We start from the raw sequence: 22,857 nt of genomic DNA, 5'->3' as shown, positions 1-22,857 counted from the left end.
AAGAACACAGATAGAAAATGTCTTGAATCTTAGCTCTAACTTTCTATTTCTCTTATTCAAAAACTCTATCTAATATCTATCAAAATCTCCTTTGAAAAATAAAGAGAGGAGGAAAATGAATAATTCTATTCAGGGATGTGTATGTGTTCTTTTTTAAAAATTGGTTGCACATTTACAATAATTTATGAAGCTTACATATCTCCTGAGAGTGATTGTGTCTCTCTTTCTACCTATTGTGAAAAATTATTTCTTATGCGTCAAAACATCATAGAAAGCATTGAAGTTTGTGTTTTTCACATAATTCCTCATTTTTTAATTCACTTGATTGCCTTTATAGCCATCAGCTGAATTTAACCAGTATATTTCTTCAAGGTTCTGATTTTCTCTTCATAAATATACTTAGGTTTATATATTTTTTCTTCAGCTAAGTTGTTATATTTCACCATGGCAACATTATATCAAGAAAGTATAGGTGTTATACCTATTTGCTGTATTTCTTTTCTGTGTTTTCCAGATTTAGTTGATTGGGATTTTATTGTCCAACCATTTCAGCCAGTTTTGCTACTTGAACAAAATTAGCTCTTTCTTTTGAGTTTTCTCTAGGTATTTTTATCTTTCACATTGGGGCTTAATAATGTTTTCTTTTTGTCCTTTCTTCTTGAATATTAATCCATTTTAGTACATAATTTGATACCACAGATAACTGATATTTTTCAGAAGAAAGAGGTAGTAAGTACATGTTCACACATACATTGTAATTTTATTAATATATGCAACATGTTTATTAACCAAAATTAACTCATCAATACATTTTCTGATAGCCAGAAGTGACCATTTACATATCCCAAACACCAAAAAGCTGGAAAGATTCTTTCATAGCATTTTTGGCTGGGATGAAAAAAGAACCATGCAGAAAAAAAATAATGCTTCTGAGTATTTCTACTTCTAGTGGTATTTTCTAGCAAGTTGGGAAAATACTCAAAATAAACTTCAACTTTGAACTTGCTAAATTCCGTATGTATGCCAATAAAGGCTGAGACTAATAGGAACTTTTATTTTTTCTGAAATAGCTTTTAGAAACCCAGATTCTAAATATAGTCAGGTGTCACTTAAGGATTGGGATATGTCCTGAGTAATGTGTCACTAGGCAAGTTTGTCATTCTGTGAACATTACAGAGGGTACTTACAGAAACCTTGATGGTATAGCCTACTACACACCTAGGCTGTATGGTGAAGCTTATTGCTCCTAGACTGCAAATCTAAATCACTGTACTAAATATTTTAGGCAACTGTAACACACTGGTAAGTCTTTGTGTATTTAAACACACCAAAACATAGAAAGTACAGTAAAAATACAGTATGAAAATCTTAAGGTACCACAGTCATATATGTGGACCATCTTTGACTGAAACATCCTAATGCAAAAAGTATATGCAGACTTTTTGTCAATGTACAAATACACATCTAATTAATATGACCACAAGATTCTAATTACAAAATGTGTTAGTCAATTTTTAGTGACATATGTTTTTAAAACACATGAAGGTGTAAACATTTACAAGATAATTTTTCAAAATAATTGGAAATGATTTTTGATTTTCAAAAGATTCAATTGCAGAGATTACTTTTAATAATAAGCTTTCTGAATATTTTTGAGGGTTTACATAAACATCTCTGTTGACTTTAAAGAAATTATTGGCAATAGATCTGATTATTGTTAGGTATAGTAGAAAATTGATGCTCCATAACCACAAGGTCATTAAAAGCCTTTCAAATGTCAATATGACTTAATTAAGGTAAATAATTCACAAAATGCAATTCTGACATTTTTCAAGTTCTTAAAATTCAAACAGTGTGTAAATGCAAAGCAAGGTAAATTAGCTATGTCTCGCTTTCAACATTAGTTTGAGCCTGAAAGGATGTATGTAAACTACATTTATGTAACTTCAGTATTTGTTTGACAGGGAATGAATTTAACTTGTTAGTAACATCCTGTTTATGGAGATTTAAAACTCATTACTGACAAGATTTGGCCTCTGGTTCCCTCTTTGACCAAGTTCTTGAATGCTCTTTGCCTTCATTCACTCCACTATGACCATATTGACTTTCTTTCTGTACTTTGAACTAGCCAAGTCTTTCCTGCCTTAGAACCATTGACTCAGTCATCCTTTCTTCTAAAAACGACCATTCTCCTGAACATTCCTTGGTGTGCTCTCTTACTTCAGGTCCACTGCTCATATACCACCTCTTCAGAGACGCTTTTTGTGACTATTCTATCTAGTATACCACCATCATACATTTCTCATTTCTCCCTATTCTCCCTTAGCTTGCTTTATTATCCTTCATACCACTTATCAACACTGGCCATTTTTATATTTATTTGTTTCTTTTTTTTCTCCTTATAATATAAGCCCCATGAGAGCAGGGACTACCATATCTCCAGCCCGTAGACCAGAGCCATGCATACATAGATTACACATCTTCCTAGGGCCCAGACCTTAAACAACAGGCACTATCTGCCTCCATGTTTGTGCCTGTTGGGGTTCCCATTCTTAGGACATATGATGCCAAGATCAAAGTTATTGATTACTTTCAGGTTAGCATGGTGACAACCTCAATATACCTGGTATGTCTCCTCCCAACTTTCCATTGAAAAGTATCATTTGAAATATATATGTTTATGGTTTTAACAAAGAAACACACTAGTATTTAACTTCAAGTTAAATTCTGAGAAATCCCACCATCCACTCATAATATTACCAAATTCACAGGAATGTTCTCTTGTCATCTAGGATCCTACGATGATACACCAACCACTTGTGCTACCACCTGTCAAAACTTTGGATGGCCCTACTTTCAGGTATTGCATATATTACAAAAGAACATTCATGACCTAATGAAAGTAACATGTTGCATTTCCAGTAAAGCTGAGGTTAAGACCATGTTAACAATAGTGAGAAATAGTTCACGGAAAGGTATATAGTTAACTTTAGAATAAAAGAGAACCTTGAAAGGCAATCTAACAAAATATTAATAAAGATGGAATTATGGACATCTGTCAAACTTACAAAATTATTTCCTTGGCACCTTGGCAGTGGACTTAGTCTCTATATTGCTGTTCTCTTGGCCAGACTACCGGGAGTGTTAAATTAATTTGAATGTGTCCAGTAGATGTATTAATATTAGTTATTTTATAAAATTAGCCACATACATCATATATTATATGTATATATACTATATAAAACATATAACCATAATTATATGGATATATACAAAAATTATGTTTAACATTATAAAATAGGGCTAATTTGCTCATTTGAACTAAATTCCTTTTCTCTATAGAGTTCTTTATTTTCTATTCACATTGTCACTCTTATATTCCTATGAATGGATGCAAAACTTTTTCATAATTGGAACATAAGATGATACCTTATTTATAAGCAAAGAAAAAACTTTAAATGACTCTAAATATTATTTTTAGAACTCCCTGGCCACTCTGAGAGTCTCATTTTCAATCCTGGGCATTAACTACAGGCTTTTGGGGCATTGGTGCTTCCAGAAAGACTACTGTTCCAGACGTGTTTGTCTTGTTATTTATGTTTGGCATTATAGTACCATGGCAAATAAAATATTAATTATGCAATTAATGTTACGCCTCATAGCTGCCTTTCCTACAAAATTAAATGTCCCGCATTAACTTGTTTTTAGACTGCAAACATTTGACAATTCAATAATGTATCATCGTAATAAATGGTAATAACCTAAATTAAAACTAAAGGCTACTAAATTATTTTCTCCTAAATTTAAAGCTGGGTGACATCATTCCTCCTTCTGTACTTAAGCTGTGATTTTTAAATTCCCAGTTCATACTGCTGGACCCAAAAATAGATCCTCTATAATTGTTCTTTCTCCCACAGCATGTCTTTGGGAACTCATCATTGTTGTTCTGTCCTTTCATGTGTCAGCTTCCTTTGTACATTTCATTTCACATGACTCACTGTTCCTTAGAGCAAGGTTTGAATGCTCAAAATGCCAACTTATATCTGACAGCTGGATTTTTCTTCCTGATGGTTTTTATGTGAAGTAATATCAGATTAACTTTCAAAAGGCCCAAAGTTTGCTTAATAAAGATATATAGGAAAGAGAGCACAATGGGAGAAAATTCACTTACTAGGGAAGAACTGGATTTGGCCTCCCACTATCTGTGTGTATCAGTCATGTCTTCATGTGAACACTGAGAGGAATACACTATATTTTTTCCAAGTGTGTTTTTCAACTTATAAATTATAACATATGTTTGAGAGTTTGAAGAAGATAAATTGGAAGTAGCTGATAATGAAAGGTCCAAGTTTAAAGGTGCATTCTCTTCATTAGCCTGGTCTCACAGAACTTGTAGAGCATTGGAAAGATTTTCTGTGAGAAGTTAATGGCTGCCTTTTGAGTTGTTTTTTTCTAATAGTGCAGTTTAAGGTGTAAATTCACTTCAATTCCAGCAAGAAAGAGGTAGAAAAAATTATCTTTATGGAGATTAAAAATGAGAACTATGATTGCAGTTTGCCATCATATTAGTTTGAATTATATATGTTTCCATTTTAACATAATAAAAGGAGTACAGAACAGAGACTTAGGAGGAGGGGCTCCCAGTCTTAGCTCATCTACCACTGCCGTGGAATATAAAGCAAATCACAAAACCCTCCTGAACTCCTAATTTCTGTCTCTAAAATGAGAAGATTTTTCTGTAAGATTTCTTAGGTCCATTCCAGCTCTGAGTTTCTGAAATAGCTGCCTGTAACTCTCTGACCTAAAGATAGTAGCTAAACATAAAATACCATCTGAAGTTCTTTGTAACCAACTATGTGATTTGTAATAGTTCAATTCCTCTAACTAGAAGGGTTTTTTTTTTTGGTATGGTTTTATTTATATAATCATACAGCAGACCGAAACTTGACAGATGGGTAAGAAGTGGGAAATAAAAAAAATATAAAGGGAAATATCTCTGGCTAGTTTGAATTCTGGCAACAGAAGCATCTATTTCTAGTTATCAGTAAATTTTAGTAATCTTGTGGAAAGTTCTTTCAGACTCCAAAATAGTAAAGATATTAACTTATAAATTTCTAATCATTTAATAGATCCATTTTTGCATTTAAATTTTAATCCAGCTAAAATTGAAGCAATATTTATCATATTACATAAACTAAGAATATATTTGTAAATTATATGAAAATACTCCAGAAAAGTTATGCTTATAGTATTTTGTTTTTTTTGTTTTCGTTTTTTTTTGAGGCAGAGTCTTGCTCTGTCGCCCCGGCTGGAGTGCAGCGGCGCGATCTCGGCTCACTGCAAGCTCTGCCTCCCGGGGTCACGCCATTCTCCTGCCTCAGCCTCCCGAGTAGCTGGGACTACAGGTGCCCACCACCACACCAAGCTAATTTTTTGTATTTTTAGTAGAGATGGGGTTTCACCATGTTAGCCAGGATGATCTTGATCTCCTGACCTCGTGATCTGCCCGCCTCAGCCTCCCAAAGTGCTGGGATTACAGGTGTGAGCCACCGCACCTGGCTGCTTATAGTATTTTGAAGTGTGCTTAATAAATCAATTTTATGAATGATCATCTTATTATCTCTTTAAAATTTTATAGCACACTGTCCTATTGCTTAGAGTTCAAATTAGGTATACTCCCATGTGTATGAGAGACACAATTAATGACTTGTAGGTCATAATTAAAGATTCAAAAGATTCATTTTTGTTAATAGAATGTTTACAAATACTTATTCTTATTTTGCTATATAATGAGCAGTGTCTCCAATTAAAGTAATTAAAATTCAACCAAATGAGGTCAGTGTGACTTGTCATTTATGTTAACTTACGTGTACCACAGCAAAATAAGGCTGGGACTTAAATATGACACTGGCTTAAATAAGTAAGTATTGGTAATCGTCCTTGATCATGTGCCTTGAGGGTCTCATCTTAAGTGCCATGAAAGTCTACCAGTACTCCTTCATCACTAAAAGATTGTCATATAATTATTATTTCTGTAAAATGGTGGAATTCCTCATGAATATCCTTCCCTGCAATGTCCTTGTTAATTTGCCCTTAATCAGACTCTTCTTTAGTGCATAAAGTTGTTCTGCTTTGCATTGATTCCTGAAACAGCCCTGGTGTTGATCTCTGTAAAAAATTCCACCCACACAGATAGTAGACTTCATTAAAGATTTACACGATAGCAGATATGGGAGAGGTTCACATACTACCAATGCAAACAACTTCAAATCAAATAGTAGAAATGACCATTTTTAGATGTCACTTATTTCTCCCAATAATCTATTCTGGCCTCTCTCTATCTTTTTGACTTTATTGTGTCTTTACCCCATTCTTTCTTTTTGTCACACATTTTCCAGCTTCTGTTGCATGAGTAAAAGTAACGCATTTTCTAATTTGATTCATGGAGAGGAGAATTCTTCCCCTGATATTTGAGCACCTGATAACATTTATGACCAAGAGTCTGCTCTACTGTAAGTGGATTTTTAATTTATTTTATCAGAAAGAACAGTTCCTCTCATAAGAGGTATTATGATGCCAATGTAATAGTAATTATTTAATATGGTAGGTAAACATAAACACTCATTGAAATTTAGTAGAAAGCATATTATACGCAGTGACGATAATACCTTCATGAAATTCTTTGGTTATCATTTTTTCTTTTCAAATTTGTTTTACATTAAATTAGGATGAATGTCTTATCTTTTTTACTACATTGCACACCATAATGGTTCTCAAATGCAACAACATTTTCATTTTTGATAGAACTGAGTTTCATCATTTACTTTGTGTTACACTTTTCCCTAGACCAAGGATCTATGAAGTGAGTTATCCATACCCTTACTACATAGGCAGAAACAGCTTGTTTTACAGAAATCAATTTCCTGATCCTAAAACTCGATTTGATCTCCTTCCTAAAACTGATCTGCCAGAGAAAACTTCGAAGGTACAAGCTTCCAGCTAGTTATCCTTTTCCACATCTCTTTTCACAATCTTCCTTTTCTCTTTTACCTACCTCTCCCTCCCCACACAAAAAACCCAAGTGTTGTATCACCCATTCTGAATCTTACTAGAGAGCATTTTTGGAAGGTGTAACAATCTCCTAGGCCACAAACAAGGAGACAAGGATAGTGGATACATTGATGTTTGCCAAGCCTCCTTTCAAAAGGACATGTGAGCTTCCCCCTTCTTCATCTCATTAAATAATATAGGGTAAATAAAATTTTACTTGTGTTTAAGATGAATTATGAATCAAATTATATATCAATGTCTATAATAATGCATTTTGATCTTGAGTGTAAACTTTAAAACCAGACTGCCTGATTCAACCCTTGAATTAATCAATTTTTAATCACATGTTAAAGTTAATAAACTGACTGAGCTTCAGGTCCCTCATAGGTAAAGCTGGGTTAATCATAGTATCTACCTTATATGATTGTTATAAGGTGATTGTAACTCTAGAAAATCAAATATTACTTTTTAAAAGTATTACAATCTAATATATATCAGTGAATCACACATTATATATCATTTGTGTTTCCAGACTTGGTGGACACTCTATATAAATAGATAGCTACAAGTAGAGGTATAAATAGGTAATGTATGGATTCATGCTTGAAGCTTAGTAAGCCTTCCAGACGTGTTAGCCACTATTATTATCAACATGATCATTATTGCCATTATTTTTGATAAAAGTTGTAGTGGTAATGCAATCTGGAGGAACTTTTTAAAAAACATTCATTTGCTGCCATTTGGACAGGATTCTTTTAAAATAAAATTTTAATCTATGTACAAATTTTGTTGCAAAACGTTTTAGAGCAGGGTAAAGATTTTCACGAGAAAAGATTAGAAGAGATTTACATCACAGCAATGCACACATCTGCAAAAAAAAAAAAAAAAAAAAAAAAAAATGACAGACACCATAACATCACAGATTTTAAAGTGTTACCTGCTCATCTAATGATCTATTTCCATGTCACTTTATCTTCTTTCTTGCTCCGTGCTACTTTTATTCCTTTTTTTTCTATATAATGAGTTTTCCTGGCTCTCCTTCAGGGTATCACTAAAAATAATTTAAAGTATAAAAATACATTTTAATAGAATAAAATTATATAAGAGGAAGGGTGGGTAGTGGACTGGGATATGATTTCAAGGAGAGAAAGAAATGAAGTACTATTTCCAACTGCTTTGAAGAACTCATTCATTTATTTTAAATGAAAGTGGTAGATATTGAACTGCTTTTATATTTATGTTTCATTGTGAATTTTTAAAAATGATGTAACAGTTATAGTTTAGAATGTCAACATTTAAAATGTGCCAAAAGTTACATGCTTTGCAACTGATCTGTCAGTTGAAATGGGTGAAGTTCTTTCAAAATTATTTTACACAAGATGTCAACAGAAAAACCTGAAGCACACTGCTCTTTACTGGAGTGTTTCATTCATCTTTGCACTTCCTGCACTATAAGGAATACACTTAAAATACGTTTATCAATAAATATGCATGCATTTTTTCTTATCATGAAAATATGGTGAGTTATAATGTCATGCCTTTCATTGTACAATGCATTTGTGCCTAGAACAACTAACCTTATTTCATAAACTTCACTTACAGAAGGAAAAATTGGATCTAGAATAATGCAACCTAATATTACATGTATCAAATGGAAATGTACTACTAATAAGCAAATAAATACAAGACTTTCAAGCTATGGGTGGAAGATACCAAATGGGTTTCTCTTGTGTTTTAAAAGGATAATAAATTGTAAGGAAGTTAAGAAAGGTCCATTGCAACTGGGACTGTATAATTCTATGTATAATAATTATATTTGTGACATGACTATTAGCAAATAGCTTGCTTTTGTTTTTGTTTTTGATAATGAATAACACTATACATTAACAAAAACATAAGTTGTCAACATTTATGTTGTCATAAAATGTGAGAAAAATCCATAGTCTTTTTCCAAAATGAATTGACCTTTGAAACAAGCAATCAGTTAAATAGAGAGTATCTGAAGAGATTTTATTGGATTCCAAAACATTGTTCTTTGAGACAAATTCAGGTCTACCGTTAATAATCTGACCCCTCAGTCCAAATTTCAGGAATAGTCCATTAGACCCCCAAACTAATTCTCATAGTCAATGCAGTGTTGATTTCCCTTATGTAGACATTATAAAAAACTTTATTGCACTTAAATATTATTATTGTTACGTTTGTCATCCATTTTGTCTCCCATGCCTTCCTTAAGCTTTCCTGCAAAGTATGTTAGTTATATTTTATGGGATATATCAGTTTTGACAAAATGTTTCTTCTTCCCAAATTATGTAGACTCCAGTATGAATATGATGAAGTAAAATTTTTAATCAGGCCATACCACAATTCATTTATACCTATCACGGTTTCGAATCTGCCATTTCTCCTTAATTTTCAGCCAGTTCTTTGTAAACTGCACATCTTTATACATATTTTCCAAGGTTATCCAATTTTTTTGTCTATATTACTCCATCAGTCACAATACTTAGGAATGGCCAGATGCCTTTTGACTTGTTGCATTAAGCTATAGGGTCCTGCTAATATAATTAACAATATGTTACCGCTATTTCTCCTAGTTAATGAAAACAAATGAAATGATATTTGCATTTATTGATTTTTGTTAAAGTGAGCAAATTTCTATGTAAAGTATTTGAGAAATGCCTAGGAAGGTTGTGGCTTATAAGAAAAGCACAGTCATTTACTGTGATTTTATGGGAAGTTCCTGCTGTGGCTAAATGTACTCGCTCTCTCACATTGCTGTAGATAGCTCACAAAGGAAAACCCAACACAAATATTTGCAGCTTTTAACATGCTGAATCTAAAACATTCCTGCCAATGAGAAACAGACGCCGCCTTTAAAGGAGGGGTTAAAGCTTGATTCAATAAGCCTGGCAAATGGATCTGCCAACCATTAGTTAACTCGAGCAAGCCTTTTAAACCATTCTTATTTTTTTTAGGCTGTTTTATGTGCCACCTATCTCCAGGTGGGAATTTGAAACTTCTTCCAAATGTTTTGTCTATATGGCATCAAATATCCATTAAGCTTTAAATAAGAGAAATTGGGTAACTAACACCTAACCAGTGATTCCCATTGTGAAGAACTACCTCATTGGGATATCTACATTTTGAAATCAGATGTGGCTATTGTTAATCAGGCTTTAAGCATGAGAGCCCCTTATCTATAAAGAAAAAATCATGGTCCTGCTGCAGTTTTTTATTTTTTGTATCACACAGGGTAAACTTGTTTATCACATTTACTGTATAACTAATAATAAAGTCTAACTTCAAATCATTTGGGATTCTATTGCATGGAGTAATCGTAGTTATTTATTTCTGAAAAAGCTCATTATTCTCTATTTATCCTAAATTTTTTCCCAAGCCTTTGGATATGCCCATAAATGATCCAGAAAACAATGCCTTGACACATAGGTTTCCAGGACGCATAGGTTTCCCTGTCACTTCAAACACTATCACACACACACACAATTGCAAAATACTTTAGAGTAAATTTTGCCATCAAAGAGTAAGTTTTCTAAATTCTGGGAAACCTTAGAATTTATCTTTATAGCCAGATAATTAAAATATTCCTCAATAATATCCTATTAAGGTCAATTTTGTGTTTCCTTTATGAGGAAAATATGATTTTGAATGCTTTTATAACATCTCAGATTCTACATATTTGATACCATATTTGGTGGGAATTTACAGACATATGTACAGTTGGTGAAAAAAAAAGCCATACATACATGTAACTTTGAAGCACATTGGATTAACTTCAAAGGCATTCCAAGTAAAAATGTATGCAATGAAAATGAGGAAGAAGTGTGCTTGTTCACATAGATACATTAAATTAAAAACAATATAGACCATACATTCTGGTTTGCATTTTGAAGTGACTATTGGGAAAGGTCTATTTCTTTGCAGTCAGAACAATTTTTCTATTATGTTCTATTATTATTGTTCAGACTTATATCTTTGAAGGTCAAATTTGTCTGAAATTTTAAATGTGAAATAAGGAAGAGCTATTTATTTCTCTTACAGTCCTATCTAAATATTGTAATGTGAATTGTAATTCCTTTTCTCTATTGGAACTTTATTGCTTTGATGCCATTTCTGAACACAGAGCTTTCAAAATCCCTATATTTAAATCTTCTAATAGACTATCTTCATAGCTTCTTAGGATTACAAAGATCCTTTTATCTTTTTAATATAGCCCCCTCATATTTTACATTAAAAATTGAGAAGCAAGAAAGTTAAAAGAAACAGAATAGTAATCTAGTGTCACAACCAGAATTATACCATTTCTCTTCGACACATTTGTACTGACTATTCCATAAATGTCCACAAACAACCTAATCTTGTCTCTTAGAAGTTATCAGCAACACAATGTTGCTGATAATTTCTAAGAGACAAGATTAGGTAGTGTCTTCTGGACGTTAATGTGTTCTTCTGGAAATTTTCTTAGATGTTGAACTTCAAATTTAACAAAGCATTCTGTGATATTTACTATAAGAGCCTCACTATTATTATACAAATTTGAGAAACCTTCTCTTGCACAATGCCCCAAAGCAAATTGCCACATACAGTTAAGTCTGGGTTTCAGGAAACTGCCTCATTTTAGATTCATATCCAATCCATTGTCCATTGAATTAGTCAAGTTATTTTCTAATTTAAGAAACTGAGCAGGCAGTAAATGGAAATGAATTGAGAAAAAATATATTCTATCGTACTAGATGAAGCTGGATTTGTTAGCAGGGCTATCAAGCCGGACTTGTTATTGGGGACATCAAGCTGGCACATTAGTAAAGCAAAAAAAAAAACATAAAGCACTCTGTTCATTAAATGTAATTTTTAAAACTCATTGATTTTTTAATCTGCCTGAACCCAGATATAAATATCTATTTTCTAGAAACACTAATTTTTTTATTGGAATTTTAGCAATAAAAACACTTGACCTGTGGATACAATTGGGTGTCAGTCCTTTATCTTATTTCCTGCTAGCTACCTTTGATCTCTTGGTAATAGATTTTTTAATGCTACATCAGTGAATTCCTGACAATGTCTACTTTCCTTTTATTCATAAGGTGGAGCCAGGATAAAATACTTGGTCCAAATATCTTTCCTTTTGTTCACTTCCTATTACACTCTCGCCAGCATCTGTATGCTTGAAATAATGTGCCAAGAAGCTTTGAATTTTGTTGAAGAGGGAAAAGAAAGTTGGATGGTTTTCTTTTGTTTGGGAGACCCAACTTGTGACAATGAGAATGTAAAGGCTCAAAGGGTGGCATGGTGTCTATGCTTACTGGACACTGAACTGGTTTGGAGCTTCTAGACAGCTGAAGATGAAAATGGTGTTTTTATGAGGGAATTAATAAAACACTTGACAGGAATTGTGCTGCCATAGGGCCCAGATGGCAACACAGCAGAGGGTAAAATTGAAGGCCATTTTTCACCAGTTGTGCACAGAATGTAGCAGGACTCTGGCACCCCAAGAGTTGATGACTTTGAGAGCATCAGGAGATAGTGTCAGCATAAAATAGTACACAGTAGCAAGAGTAAAGGCATTCCAGTTGACTATAAAGGCAGAAGTCATGGACAAATTAAATTGGAATGTTAGAGAAAGAATGGTCTATGGTGGTCCTGTGAAAGAGACTGGCTTGCAAACCATCCCTTTAAGAGACTTTAAGGAACACCTTGAACTTTCCAGGATGCTGGAAGTCTCATGTTCTGAGGTGCAAATAAAAGTAGGAAGGTATGCGTTATTTTGATATTCGGAGTCTTCTGAGGCCTAACAAGGTTTCAATCACAAGAATAATTATAGAAGAGATTATTTAGATATAATTAAGATGAACATTTACTTACCAACAGTAAGTTTCAAAGTGTTTGAAAATAGTGCATGAACTATAGGATTATGTAGCTGATTTCAGTTATCTTGTACTTTCCTATGAGTCACCTGGCTGGCAATAAGAAGATATGTGATATTTTCTAATAAAGTTATTTTCAGATGAGAAAGATGAATATAGCTACTTCCACGTGGGAGGTCTTGCTGCTGATCTATGTAACCATAAGGATTAATCTAGTCCTGGCACATACAGTTCCAGCTAAGAAAGGCAACACGTAAATTATTGTAAATCTGCCATGATATAATAAGCCAGTATTCACAGATACCCTTTAGTGTGTTCAAAGGAAATTCTCAAATGGCTTTGAAACTTTTAACTCAATCTTTTCACAAAACTCATGCAAAGTATCCAATATTCAGATATGTTAAATCTATTTGAAAGTAAAACTCTAGATATGGATTATTATTGTATTTGTGTATCAATAAACCAAGACTAGATATTAAAAATTTACTCTTTCTTCCTCTGTTCTGAACCTAGCCTTCCCTACACCTCTACTCTCAGAAGAGTACATCTCTTATATGCATAATTCAAAATTATTATTTTTTCACTCACAATGCACTTGAATATATATTTTTCTGAAATGTAAATTCATATTATAATATTTACCATCAATTTTGGACTTCCAAATAAGTTGCATGAGGCCGTACTGATCTATTGTTTTTCCTGGCAGTAGTGGACAAGAATTTATAACTGGTTTTAATGCGTTCGTTTAAAAAACTTAAAAAAAAATTTTTTCTTTTGAAAAAAAATCAAAGAAGAAGAAATCTAATTTTAACTATTAGCCTATATAAGTTATACCTTCAATGAGTTTTATCATAATGTTCTTATTCTTTGAAAAAAAAGTGGTTCAGTAAATAAGAGATTTTTCTAAGATATTATTATGTCATAATCTTATAAAAGAACTTTGACTTCTTCCAGATCTAGTTCATTAAATGATTATTTTAATCAAAATAACACTTGATATGAAAGACAGAAACCTCTCTTTTAAAGATACTCACCAGCTGGGAAAGCTGTGATCACTTAAGCACATGAAATACCAGCAGATTTGATTTACTTCAAGCACTACATGAAAATGATTTTTTAATGTTCTTGTTCTGAAGGCTTTCTTGAAATGTTAGCATCTGTTTCATTTCCTAGGTTTTGGAGTAATTTCTGTTAGGAATTTGTAGTTCAATGTGACAATAGCAACTAGGGGTTGAATTATTAGTAGGGCGAACAGAGGTTGTCAGTATATGAGCCAGCTTCTGCTTCCACAAAGATTAACATATGGCTCCAGAACTAACAGTTATTAATCTATCATTTAAAACTGCTATTTATAATGGCATAATATGCTATTTATATTCATTATGCTATCATAGAATGTTTAGAGACAGATTTATGCTTCTAGCTAAAATAATTTAAGGAAGGCTCTTTTAACACATTTTACTTTAACTTCATATTCAGTAAGCATTTTCTTCAGTTAATGTAAGTTGCTCTTCTGCAAATTAAAATGTATTTCTTTGTTTTTATCTTTGAAAAAAATGAAATGGCCTACTCAATAATAAGGAAGTGTTTAAAATTAGATAATTCAAAAAATTCCACTTATAAAATTTTGGAAATTTTTGCCAGCTTTCACTTTAGAGTTAAGTTCTGTGAGCTGGCCCAAGCTAACTGTATTAATTTGCAAGGGCTGCCATAATGAAAGCCATAGACTAGAAGGTTAGACAACTGAAATTTATTTTGTGACAGTTCTGGAAACTGGAAGTCCAAGATCAAGGTGTTGGCAGGTGTGGATTCTCCTCAGGCCTCTCTTCTTTATTTGCAGATGGTCACCTTCTTATTGCATCCTCACGGGGGTGTTTGCATATCCCTGACATCTCCTCCTCTTCTTGTGAAGACAACAGTCATATTAGATTAGGGATACGCAATTATTACTTCATTAACCGTAATCACTTTTTAAAGGTGTCATGCCCAAATATAACCATATTGAGGGTTAGAACTTAAATATATAATTTGGGGGCAGACACAATTTAGTCCATAATATCAGCAGGGCCTGGTGGCTCATGCCTGTAATCCCAGCACTTTGGAAGTCCGAGGCGGGCAGATCATGAGGTCAGGAGATTGAGACCATCCTGGCCAACATGGTGAAACCCCGTCTCTACTAAAATACCAAAAAAAAAAAAAAAAAAAAAAAATTAGCCAGGCATGGTGGCGTGTGCCTGTAATCCCACCTACTTGGGAGGCTGAGGCAGGGGAAATAGCTCGAATCTAGGAGGCGGAGGTTGCAGTGAGCCAAGATCACGCCACTACACTCCAGCCTGGTGACAGAGCAAGACTCCATGTAAAAAACAACAACAACAACAAAAAAAACAAGTTTCTAAGAAATTATTATGAAGAAGGTGAAATTTTCTAGAATATAGGAAAAGCTGAATAAAGATAAAGAACACATCTCAGAACCTTAATATTATGTAATATTGACAGAATACACAAATATAATTCAGCTTTGCAAAGGTTGGTAAATTACTTAAACAATTGTATTCTAGGTCATTTAAATAGCAATTTAACCAATCTTCCAATGTCTACTATGAGCTGTCTTAAATGCTGAAACAAAAGGTAAGGTAAGAATGAATAAACCTTGATCTATACCCTTAGGAGATTCAAAATAACAATAGAAGTCGATATTTAAGACATGATTAGTTTTATTTACTCTCATGAAGAATATATAGGCTAACGCAAGAAGAAAGACAAAATCAACACGATACAGTATCATTAAGTAGATATGGGAATGTACACAGAAAAATAAATATTTTATATTGACTTATAGATCCAGTAAAAACAGGTTAAATTTTACATGATTCTCAATTCCTTTTAGAACGCTCTATTTTTATAAAATTATATGCCCAATTGAATATTTTAAAGCTTCAGCTGCATCTCTAAATATAGGTATGAAGAATAACTTTTGAAATTGATGCAGAGAATGATATACACAATTTTTTTTCTTTTAATGACCAGAATTCCAGGATTAGCATGGATAATTCCAAATTTTTAGTGAATAGAAGTCCTGGGGGTGTGGGTGAAAGGTCAGAAAAAAGGCTTCTGCAAGAGGACTCTGAGAACAGAAAACGTCAAAGCTTTTTACATTTAACCTCAAACTAAGCTGGATAGTAACTTGGCTGCATGGAAATACACTTGGTTACAGTGGGAATTGGGCAAAGATGTTAAATAATGAAAATGTAGGCGATATTGATAAAGAAGTAAACACCTGACACTTTGTAAATGTGAAAAATCCTATACTGTGGATTACTTTTTATTTTATAAACTGTTACATTAACAAGTAACTGTTGAAACGTTATCCTCTTTCCTGTGGTGGTTTTATAGTTCATACCTTTAAATTAACTTTTATAACAAAATCTAAATTTAAATACAATTATTTCAATATAAAAATATTTCCGTAATACAAAATATTGAAGAGAAAAATATTTAGACCTTCTGTCTTCCCTGACTCCCGTGGCCTATTTAAGTAGCTTTAATGTAGTTTACATTATTTTTAAATCAATATTTTACCACAAATATTACTTATGTTACTACTGAATCTTTAATCATCTTTCAGGTTCTGCAGTTGTTCATTACAGGTCAAAGGCATGTTAAAATTGTTTTAAAAATTATTAAGAGTTATGCTTAAATTGGAAAATAAATAAGCATACATTATCTGTAACACAGGCATATATTTCGTCAAATATTTTAAATCTACATTTGATTTGGATTGAAATCAATTGAAGTCTATACAATAATAAACCTCACCAGCATAAATGTCACAAGATGTTTATTCTGGAAGCTATTCCAAAAGTAGCTTTTCTGGGTTCCAGTGATGCTTTTAGTATTTCTTTTCTTTCCTTTGGTGTGTTTATGGGTTTGTTTTTTGTTTGTTTGTTTGTTTGTTTTTTGTTTTTTTGTCATAGTTGTAGTTGTTAACTATGCTACTCTGAGTATACCTTTGAAACATCAATTCGTTTTTTCATCTATATATTAGTTTTGAAAAATGTTGTCTTGGGAATACATTTTAAAATTCACTTGAGTTTAGAAAGTAAATGGCCTTTATTTTCAGACACAAAAAGCTTCCAATCTTATTCCAGTAAGAGAGCTTCATCCTCATTATTCATCAAGAATTGTATTTATCAAATATATATTTACTAAAAATGTCTTCCGAGAGAAAGAATATGTAGTCAGGGTTACTCAAAGGATATTTAGTGCATTTATTTTTTCAGATAATTCAAAGTCTATTCCTAGGTGAAGTCAAATCAGCAGATTGAAGGATCACATTATATTTAATTGCTATAGAATACTTTTTTATGCCTGATTATAGGTCTTTATTGATGAACATAAGAAACAGCCTTTCATGCATGTCCATGTGAAGAGACCACCAAACAGGCTTTGTGTGAGCAACATGGCTGTTTATTTCACCTGGGTGCAGGTGGGCTGAGTCCGAAAAGAGAGTCAATGAAGGGAGATAGGGGTGGGGCCATTTTATAGGATTTGGGAAGGTAAAGGAAAATTACAGTCAAAGGGGGTTGTTCTCTGGTGGGCAGGGGCGGGGGGTCACAAGGTGCTCAGTGGGGGAGCTTCTGAGCCAGGAGAAGGAAATTCACAGGGTTAATCACTCAGTTAAGGTGGGGCAGGAACAAATCACAATGGTGGAATGTCATCAGTTAAGGCGGGGCAGGGCCTTTTTACTTCTTTTGTGATTCTTCAGTTACTTCAGGCCATCTGGGCATATATGTGCAAGTCACAGGGGATGCGATGGCTTGGCTTGGGCTCAGAGGCCTGACATTCCTGCCTTCTTATATTAATCAGAAAAATAAAACAAAATAGTGTTGAAGTCTTGGGGCGGTGAAAATTTTTGGGGGATGGTATGGAGAGAGAATGGGTGATGTTTCTCAGGGCTGCTTCAAGCGGGATTAGGGGCAGCGTGGGAACCTAAAGTGGGAGAGATTAAGCTGAAGGAAGATTTTGTGGTAAGGGGTGATATTGTGGGGTTGTTAGAAAAAACATTTGTCGTGTAGAAGTATTGGTGATGGCCTGGATACGGTTTTGTATGAATTGAAAAACTCAATGGAAAAGGTCTAAGAACTGGGAGGACCTAGGACATCTGATTAGAGTGCCTAAGGAGATTCAGCATAGTCCTGCCAGCAAAGATTATTTATTTACTTCAAGAGTTAAGAGTGGCAGTTTGGGGATAGCACGAGGAGATATCAGCTGTGATGGCTTGGAGAAACAGTCTAAACTGGCAGTGTAAACAAGAGCAGGGCATGTATGAGTAGTTGAGAATGGTGAATAGGAGTATGACTAGACAGAAGATAGTAGGGATGACAAGTTATTTGGGGGCACAGTCTAAGTTGGTCTGGTGTCTGGAATGAGACTGGGGCCTAATAAAAAGGAGCATCTATACAGGAGCTTAAATGGGCTGTACCTTGTAGCATTCTGAGGACAGGTCTGACTTCTGAGAAGGGAAAGTGGTAAAAGTATTGTCCAGTCCTTTTTAAGTTGGTGGCTGAGCTTGGTGAGGTGTGTTTTTAATAGACCATTAGTCTGTCACTGAATACTAAGAGCCTGAAAAAATGCCTGGCTGATTTGACTAATAAAGGCTGGTCTGTTATCAGACTGTATAGAGATGGGAAGGCTAAACTGAGGAATTATATCTGACAGAAGGGAAGAAATGACTGCAGTGGCCTTCTCAGACCCTGTAGGAAAGGCCTCTACCTATCTAGTGAAAGTGTCTACTTAGACTAAGAGGTATTTTAGTTTTTGTGACTCAGGGCATGTTGAGTAAAGCTGATCTGCCAGTCCTGGGTGGGGGCAAATCCTCGAGCTTGATGTGTAGGGAAGGGAGGGGGCCTGAATAATCCTTGAGGAGTAGTAGAATAGTAGATAGAACAGCAGATGGAACACTAAGAAGTTATTTCCTTGAGGATAGATTTCCACGATGGAAAGGAAATGAGAGGTTCTAAGAGGCGGGCTAGTGACTTGTACTGTAGCATAGCCTGCCTTTGCTGGTGTGTGGCGATTAGGCCTGGTGGAACTGCCATCAATAAATCAAGCGTGATCAGGGTGAGAAACAGGGAAGAAGGAAATGTGGGGAAATGGGATGAACATCAGGTGGATCAGAGAGATACAGTCATGAGGGTCAGGTGTGGTATCAGGAATAATGTGGGAGGCCGGATTGAAGTCCGGGCCAGGAACAGTGGTAATTGCAGGACTTAACAAAGAGTGGGTACAGCTGAAGAAGACAGGGAGCAGAAACTATACGCATCAGGTATGAGGAAGAAAATAGATTTTGGAAGTTATGAGAAATGTAGAGAGTGAGTTGAGCATAGTTTGTGATTTTTAGGGCCTCTAGCAGTATTAAAGCAGCGGCAGCCACTGCACGCAGACATGAGGGCTAGGCTAAAACAGTAAGGTCAGGTTGTTTGGACAGAAAGGCTACACGGTGTGGTCCTGGCTCTTGTGTAAGAATTCTGACCACACTAACCATGCCTAGGAAGGAAAGGAGTTGTTCTTTTGTAAGGGATTGAGGTTTGGGAGATTAATCGGACACAATCAGCAGGGAGAGCACGTGTGTTTTTACGAGAATTATGCCGAGATAGGTAACAGATGAGGATGAAATTTGGGCTTGATTGAAGTAATGGGGGCTGTCTGTGAAGCCTTGCAGCAGTACAGCCCAGGTAATTTGCTGAGCCTAATGGGTGTCAGGGTCAGTCTAAGTGAAGGCAAAGAGAGGCTGGGATGAAGGGTGCAAAGGAATAGTAAAGAAAGCATGTTTGAGATCCAGAACAGAATAATGGGTTGTGGAGGGAGGTATTGAGGATAGGAGAGTATATGGGTTTGGCACCACAGGGTGGACAGGCAAAACAATTTGGTTGATAAGGCATAGATCCTGAACTAAATTGTAAGGCTTGTCTGGTTTTAGGACAGGTAAAATGGGGGAATTGTAAGGAGAGTTTATAGGCTTTAAAAGGCCATGCTGTAGCAGGCGAGTGATAACAGGCTTTAATCCTTTCAAAGCATGCTGTGGGATGGGATATTGGCATTGAGCAGGGTAAGGGTGATTAGGTTTTAATGAGATGGTAAGTGGTGCATGATCGGTTGCCAAGGAAGGAGTAGAGGTATCTTATACTTGTGGGTTAAGGTGGGGGAATATAAGAGGAGGATGCAAAGGAGGCTTTGGATTGGGAAGAAGGGCATCAATGAGATGCAGTTATAGTCCAGGAATAGTCAGGGAAGCAGATAATTTGGTTAAAATATCTCGGCCTAATAAGGGAACTGGGCAGGTGGAGATAACTAAAAAAGAGTGCATAAAAGAGTGTTGTCTAAGTTGGCACCAGAGTTGGGGAGTTTTAAGAGGTTTAGAAGCCTGTCTGTCAATACCCACAACAGTTATGGAGGCAAGGGAAACAGGCCCTTGAAAAGAAGGCAACGTGGAGTGGGTAGTCCCCATTTCAATTAAACAGGGGATGGACTTACCTTCCACTGTGAGAGTTACCTAAAGCTTGGCGTCCATGATGGTCCAGGGGGCTTGTGAGGCGATCGGGCAGCGTCAATCTTCAGTCGCTAGGCCGAGAAGGAGTCAGTCAGAGAGCCTTGGACCAGAGTTCCAGGGGCTCTGGGAGTGGCTGCCAGGTGAGTTGAACAATCCAATTTCCAGTGGGGTCCCACACAGATGGGACATGGCTTAAGAGGAATCCTGGGTTGCAGGCATTCCTTGGCCTGGTGGTCAGATTTCTGGCACTTGTAGCAAGCTCCTGGGGAAGGAGGTTCCAGAGGAATGCCTGGCCGCTGCAGTTCAGGCGTTTGGAAGTTCTTGTGTGCTGGAGATGTGGCTGGGGTTTGTCTCACAGTGGAGGCAAGGAATTGCAACTTTTTTTTTATTATTGTACACCTTGAAGGTGAGGTTAATTAAGTCCTGTTGTGGGGTTTCAGAGCCAGATTCCAATTTTTGGAGTTTTATTTAATGTCGGGAGCAGATTGGGTAATAAAATATATATTGAGAATAAGATGGCCTTTTGACCTTTTAGGGTCTAGGGCTGTAAAGCATCTCAGGGTTGCTGCCGAATGAGCCATGAACTGGGCTGGGTTTTTATATTTGATGAAAAAGAGCCTAAACGCTTCTGATTTGGGATAAAGAAAAAGGAGCATTAACCTTGACTATGCCTTTGGCTCCAGCCACCTTTTTAAGAGTAAATTGCTGGGCAGGTGGGGGAGGGCTAGTCACGGAATGAAACTGTAAGCCAGATCAGGTGTGAGGAGGAGAGGCGATAAAAAGATTATAGGGTGGAGGAGCGGAGGCTGAGGAAGAATTGGGACCTAGCTCAGCCTGGTGCGGAGGGGAGAGGTCAGATGGGTCTGTAGAAAAGGAAGATTAGAAAAACTCAGTGACGCTTGGGGTTGGGACTGAGGGGACAGGTGGGAGGGAAAGAAGGAAGATTTGGGACGAGTTGCACTGGGCACAGAGACTAGGAAAGGACTGATGTGTAAAAGAATGCCTGGACGTCAGGCACCTCAGACCATTTGCCCGTTTTACGACAAGAATTATTTAGATCTTGTAGGATGGAAAAATGGAAAGTGCCGTTTTCTGGCTATTTGAAACTACTGTCAAGTTTGTATTGCGGTCAAGCGGCATTGCAGAAGAAAATAAGATGCTTAGATTTTAGGTCAGGTGAGAGTTGAAGAGGTTTTAAGTTCTTAAGAATACAGGCTACAGGAGAAGAAGGAGGAATGGAAGGTGGAAGCTTGCCCATAGTGAAGGAGGCAAGCCCAGAGAAAAGAGTAGAGACACGGATAAGGGGTGGGGGTTTCTTGCCCTCCAGAAAAGCAGAGAAAGGGTTGGGGCACGGAAATAAGGGATTGGAGCACAGAGATAAGAGGTTGGAGTGCGGAAATAAGGGATTGGGGCACAGAGATAAGAGGTCGGGGTGTGGAAATAAGGGATTGGGGGTTCTTGCCCCCTAGAAAAGCGGGACTTGCTGTTAAGGGTGAAGGAGAAGGGGTTGAGGGGTACTCGCCCCTCCCCCAGAAAAGTGGGACTTGCCACTAAGGGTGAAGGAGAAGGGGTTGAGGAGTACTTGCCCCTCCCCCAGAAAAGCGGGACTTGCCGCTAAGGGTGAAGGAGAAGGGGTTGAGGGGTACTTGCCCCTCCCCCAGAAAAGTGGGACTTGCCACTAAGGGTGAAGGAGAAGGGGTTGAGACAAGGGGAGAAGGGGTTGGGGTACTTGCCCCTTCCCCAGAAAAGCAGAGAAGGGGTAGAGACAAGGAGAGAAGGGGTTGGGGTACTTGCCCCTTCCCCAGAAAAACGGGACTTGCCGCTAAGGGTGAAGGACCAAGGCAGGCATCCCTGCGTGGTCTGACACCTTTGAAATGTGGGTGAATAATCAGAGAGGCGTCCCTGCAATGATTAAACACCAAGGGAAGGCTGCCTTCCCAGTCCGTGACCGGCGCCGGAGTTTTGGGTCCACGGATAAAACTTGTCTCCTTTGTCTCTACCAGAAAATGAAAGGAATTGAAATTAAGAGAAGGGAGAGATTGAAGTGTGGCGCCAAGATTGAAAGGAGAAAGAGGTTGAGGGATAGTGAGGGAGGTTGGAGAGGAGAGTAAAAAGAGGCCGCTTACCGGATTTGAAAGTGGTGAGATGTTTCTTGGGCTGGTAGGTCTGAGAACCTGAGGTCGTAGGTGGATCTTTTTCATGGAGCAAAGAGCAGGAGGACGGGGGATTGATCTCCCAAGGGAGGTCCCCTGATCCGAGTCACGGCACCAAATTTCATGCGCATCCGTGTGAAGAGACCACCAAACAGGCTTTGTGTGAGCAACATGGCTGTTTATTTCACCTGGGTGCAGGTGGGCTGAGTCTGAAAAGAGA

At 36.3% G+C, this 22,857-nt stretch overlaps 1 protein-coding gene across 3 annotated transcripts in view; it reads left to right on the top strand.

Moving 5' to 3' along the window:
• Positions 1–22,857, top strand: part of CALCRL (calcitonin receptor like receptor) — a 111,427-nt gene that overhangs the window by 14,917 nt on the left and 73,653 nt on the right. Inside the window, exons 2-3 of one of the 3 annotated variants that reach the window (XM_054548581.1) lie at positions 2,793–2,860; positions 6,399–6,512. The exons of 1 other annotated variant lie outside the window; for it this stretch is intronic. The gene's annotated coding sequence lies outside the window, so the exon portion shown is untranslated. 3 annotated transcript variants of the gene reach the window in all.

The sequence above is a fragment of the Pongo abelii genome, chromosome 11, assembly GCF_028885655.2.
Source record: "Pongo abelii isolate AG06213 chromosome 11, NHGRI_mPonAbe1-v2.0_pri, whole genome shotgun sequence".
Lineage (NCBI taxonomy): Eukaryota > Metazoa > Chordata > Mammalia > Primates > Hominidae > Pongo > Pongo abelii.
Note: the sequence above shows the minus strand (reverse complement) of the source record. Positions and strands in the feature narration are given on the sequence as shown.